The sequence below is a fragment of the Phaethon lepturus genome, unplaced genomic scaffold, assembly GCF_000687285.1.
Source record: "Phaethon lepturus isolate BGI_N335 unplaced genomic scaffold, ASM68728v1 scaffold8571, whole genome shotgun sequence".
In the NCBI taxonomy this organism is placed as follows: domain Eukaryota; kingdom Metazoa; phylum Chordata; class Aves; order Phaethontiformes; family Phaethontidae; genus Phaethon; species Phaethon lepturus.
In genome coordinates, this window is record NW_010516912.1 from 501 (window position 1) to 6,167 (window position 5,667).

Sequence of the window (5,667 nt, forward strand, 5' to 3'; positions counted from 1 at the left end):
TCTCCCTCTGCGACTCTGCATTTTGGGAGGAGGCAAAGCAAGGAGACCTATATCTTCATGAAAATACCCAGAAGGAAAAACTACAACCAAGCAGAGAAAGCTCTGATGATGGATGCAGAACCCACACCAATGTATACCTGACTCCGCAGCACACATGGCTGGGCATCTTATAGCGGAGTCGTTTTTTTTTTTGTGTTTTTTTTTTTAACCCACTTACCTCAAAACAGTGCCATCATCCAAAACAAAAAGTGCTGGATCCCTGCAGTGCAATTTGTGGGTTTTATGTACGTAGACATTTTAACAGAGCCCGCAGCATGACTGAACGCAATTTACATGGGTTCCAACTTTTTTTTTTTTTTAAGATGGCTGAATGGCACTGTCTACCCGAGCTGTTACAGCAGCACGCTATTTAAGCATTAGCTTCACGAACTGTGATAATAAACAAGGCACCTGAAGCAGGCAACATTCGAATTTCAAAACGTGGCAGCTTATGCTTTGCTGTACCCTCCTGATGGCTGGATCTGGGACGGACATTTTGCAAAGGTTAACTTGCCACCAAAAACTAAGTGGAAGAGAAAAAATTACCAGCCGTTCCATCTCCTGCTCCCGAAGCCGCTCTAAAAAAATCTTCCCTCTGCCTCCTGTGATAGTCCATGAGGTCTTCTCTTCCCGAAATGGAGCTAATGCTGTTCTTCCGCTCTCGCATGGACGCTTGCAGCGAGTTTGGCGTCTGTCTGTAACTTTCCAGATCCGGGTCGTCAAGTTCCATGGAACTGGTGGAAAGGTTTCTTCGGACAGAAAACGACCTGTCAAAGTCCACCGGGGAGAAAGAACTACTGGGACTTGTTCCTGAGAGTCCAAGTCTATCGAAATCATCAGAAAGATGTGGGGAAGAAGGTGCTAAAAGCATTTTTTTAGCAATTCGAGGGCTTGCAGGAACACTAAGAGTTGAACTGACGTAGGGATTAGTCCCAGAGACAGAGTTTGCATGTGGTGAAACCCCTGAGCTGCAAGAAGAAAAATTCAGGTAATTATCGGCATCTGAAGCATTCTGAGGTAGATCTTTTTCTCCAAGTTTTTTCCTTTTAGTATTACCCAGAGAGCTTCTGGGGGGCAAGCTTAATGGCACCAGCTGGCTTTCTGTCGATTTATAAAGTCTGGGTAGGGAACGACTGTACATTCCCATATGACTTAGAGATCCACCGGAGTATTTCCTAGGCCGTGAACCCAGAGTCTCCATCATCACGTCCTTGTGCTTAACTGGTTTTATGTGAAGGGAGAGGCTGTCTTCAACAGCCATCCTCCTGCCTTGCTTTGGGCTAGAAGGCATGCTGGCCGCCCCTGAATTGCTAGCAGGCGAAAGCATCAGCTCGTTCCCTGAGCTTCCATTCCACATGGTCAGAAGGGAACCCGAGATCTTCTTTGTCTCCAGCATTCCCGGGAAGTAGACGTTGTCGTACGATTTGTTTTTCTGACTGTACTTTGAGTAGTGAAACTTATCCATGTGTCCAAGGGATTTTTCATTTTCTCTGCCGGCGTGAATATCAAAGTCTGTCCTTCCTAAACCGTACCCACTGAGGGATGGACACGTGCCCAATACAGAACCCAAATGCTTTACAGAGATGCTTTTGTCTGGAAGATACGGGCTTTCACAGGGGAACTGTTTGCCGCCTTGAATTTTGGTAATCGAGTGTGTATTTTTAACACTGGAGGAAGGGTTAGGTTTAACTGGCATAGGTTGTGAAAGGGTTAAATACGAGCCAGCATAGTCCCCGTTTGTTTTAAATTTAAGACTTGATGAATATTTCTTCGGGTTGAGGTTTTCCATAATATCCTGGAGACCATTTTCAAGGGAATTTGCCACAGAACCCTTTCCCAAACTAGCATTTTGTAATTCCATCTGGTTTTGTGTGTGGCTATACTCTGCCATAATCTTACTGGAATCTGTAAGGAACAGAAAACAAGGAAAAAAAGGGTTTTAGCAAGTAAGTAGCCTCTTGCATGTGCATGCCTGCATATTAACTTGAAAAGAACAGTTTTTGTAATAATTACTGTGCTTGTAATAAACGTGTCTCAGATAATTAAGCAAAGGAGGGGTTGCACAACTTTCCCATCTCTGTTTTTGCAAAAGATGGAGATTAAAAAAGAAGGGGTAGAGGGACATCATCAAATTCGTACTACAGATCAGCAACACAGCTGGAAAGAGGCTAGACTCTTTCTTCGGTGTCCTATCCATTGCAGGAGTCTGTGGCTGAGCCTCCTAAGACGTCCGCGCAGTGAGGAAGCGTTACTGTCCTGATGTTTTACAGCTGAGGAACTGAGGTGCTGGGAGAAGACGCAACACGGGCAGCAGAGTAAAGGACTGAACGCAGGTCTCCCGGACCTAAGCTACTGCCATCTTAGGTCTTCCTTTTCTCTTCTTTTAACCTGTGCAGCCAGTGCATCCGAGCCCCAATACACCTAATGAGCTCAACTCAAAGCTCAGCAGGAGTTTGTCACCTTTCTGCTTACTTTGTGGATTGTCATGCAAAGCTGCATGGAAAAGTACAAAACCAAGGCCTGTTTTTCAAGGTGTTTCAGCTCAGTGCTCTTAAAATACAAAGCTGTAATTACATCTGCAAAGAGCACTTAGTTAAAAGGTAGCCTTAAGGGAGTATAATGCTAGGCTCCGTGACTTCATTCCAAACACCAACAACAACATGTGACCGTAAAAACACCGACAGGGGTTTAAGGTTCCAGGTCCTAATGCTTGTTCAGAATTATAATTTATATTCTGGAAGAGGACACCAATCAAAAAGCCTTTGCTGTGGTGCACGTGGTGGACACGTTCAACGACGAGTCAAGCTCCAGCCTACGGTTCCAAGCCCCACTTTGCTGAAAGGAATTTGGTTCCCAACAGTGTCTGTCACTGCAGGAGATAAACAGGAGCCCCAGCAGGCTTGCACTTAGACCTCAGCTGATGTAGAAATGGCACCATTAACATTTACAGCAGCTCCTTGGATGTGCTAGGCTGTGCTTTGAACTAACAAAGCACCCTTCAGTGTCAGCTCCTGCAGTGCCAGCGAGTGTTGCTTCTGAAAATAAGGGTCAAATCTGGGATTTACTCTTGGCTCGGTCACATTTCACCTGTGACTTCAGCCACCTTGTGAGAAACCTAATCTCAGCTTGTCACTCAGCAGAAAAACCTAGCATCCAAACCTGTAAAGCGCCTTTAAAATCCTCAGAGGCAATACTTTAATCCTCTTTCAAGTGCCACTTCAGACAGTTACGTGAACCTAGACAGAAAACTTGGATTCCCGCCCTCCACCAGAGCTGACATGATCCGGTTTCATTGAGGATCACTAGCTTCAGATACCTAGTGGAAGGTGGCAACGCATTCTCTGAGCAGGTCCTCGTTTATGGGACCTTCCTTGCTAACAAGGCAAAAAAAACCCTAATTCATTACTGCCCAGGGCAGAATTGGTGCAACATCACCTCTGTTGCACAGGCTTCCTCTACGCAAACCGTGGTAGGTCTAAGTGTGTAACCACTCATTCTCCTCAATTCTTAAGGAACAAACCCGTAAGTTCAAGAACAAAGGTAACCGTCATTAATAGTGTAATTGAATAGGCAGAAGATAAAAGGAGTCCGCGTTATGGGAAGAGGGGAACAAAACAAATTAACAAAAAAAATTAAAAGACAAAAATCAAACACCTTCTTGATCATAGTAGACCTGGCTGAGCATGTATTAATTACAATCTCTGGTAGTGGCCAAAAACATTAACTTGCAGCTTCAAAACCAAGCCTCAGGTTTACTGTTACACAGAATTTAATATTTTTATGCTGACTGTGATTTTATTTGCTGTAATTTCAACACATTTGTTATGATGATACAACAATCTAAGTTGCCTTTGAACCAGTAAGTTCACAGTGCTCTCCGTCAGACTATTACCGCTTTGAGAAGTGAAACTGCAGTTTCTTATAATTTGACATTTTACTTGATATTTTTTAGCTATTTTCACAACTTTTGATCAACAGCGATGATGAAGTTCAAATGAACAAAAGGAGGAATGTGACCCACGTTCAACAGAACTCTTGTCGGGACAAGACAAAATCATCTGGAAAAGATCAAGCATTCATCATATTAGTGGTGTTATGAAGAAGAAGAACAAGATGAAGTTATTTAAGAGCACAGATACAAAGCGCAATGTACATGCCTTGTATATTTAGACTTCCATTGTGGAGCAGAACTTAATTTCCACCCTTGTCTCTTTCTCCTTCCCTCTTCCAAATCTCTCTTAAAATTGAAAGCTGATCTCCTATCAAAATTGTACTGTCCAAACCATAACATGAATACAGCTGAAGTTCAAATGTTTTTGCATAAATTCCACTGGCTCCTATATAAATAGCTTAGCAGACACATTAATGGGACATTAATAATTGTTTATTACTCCCTTGCAACACCAGTAGGGCACATTTAATCCTACAAAGACTGGATGCTTTTGCCAAAAAACAAGTTAGCTCATGGAAACTTTCAGGCCCGTTCACCACAGCAATGAAGGGTTCATTGTACTTGAAATCCAAACAAGTACAGTAAGAAAAGGTCACGATACCTTCATGTAGCCACTCAGACTCAGCTTTTCTCAACTATACCCTGCGCCAGCTCCTCTGCGTTTTTGGTTCCAGCACCACAGTGCCCGCAATCACACGGTTAAATCCCAACTGGACGACAGCACATGTTCAGCTGAACCGTAGCTGCTTCCCACAAACCAGATCTTGTTTGTTTTGTTTATTTTTAGGCTAACGTTTGGGATGAGACTCTATGAACGTGCCAGGATGCGCTACACATCGCATGCAGCTGTAGGGACCGAGGCCGGGAGCTCCGGCACGTGGTCTGCCCTGACCCCATCCGGCATCCGGGTCAGCCCCAGCTTTCGCTCGGTGACCTTCAGCGCACAGCGCAAGGCTCCTCCGTTTAGCAAAATATTTGCTGCCTGGAGCTATACAGAAGGAAATTATTCCCCCTTTTTTTTTTTCCCCCCTCCTTCTTTTTTCCCTTCATTCCTTTTCTTCTTTTCCCTGAGTTGTTTAGCTGGGAGTCACCAACATCTATTCCAGCCAGGCATTAAACTGATGGGGGAGGGTTGGCCGTCCGCAGCGTAACCAGCTGTGGCCTTATTTTGCCTGGTAAATGGAGTTAGACGTGGAATACGAACACAGCCCTGATCTCATCCATGTGTCAGGAGAATTAAAGGACCAAAATCGATAACAAATTCTGAAAGATCGCAGTACATTTACAAATAAACTTCATTTTTATTAATTGAGTACCTGATCCAACATTCTGAAAGGAGGAGAGGTTACTTCTGTTTGGCATCATATTTGTCTTCCATAGGATGGTTAAAACAACGCTAATTTGAGCGAACCAGATAAATTTTGACCTGCAAATAACATAACAAAAGAAAAAAAAATGTTGCGTTAAGAAGTGTATTCTGAGAACATTTTTCAAATGTATAATATAGACTAAAACTGACTTTTCTTATGGTAAAATTTCCAGAGGTAACTCAAAAAGAAATATGTTAAAAGATATTTGGAAAAGGCATCCCATGTTTAATGTGGAGACTGTGGGGAAAAAAAACACTGTCTGCAGTTGTTTTATCAGTTTAAAAGTCCATATAATTTGATTTGATA

General features: G+C 43.1%; 1 pseudogene; it reads right to left on the reverse strand.

Moving 5' to 3' along the window:
* Window positions 1-504: 504 nt before the first annotated feature.
* On the reverse strand, window positions 505-5,412 carry LOC104627833 (annotated as a pseudogene).
* Window positions 5,413-5,667: the final 255 nt, after the last annotated feature.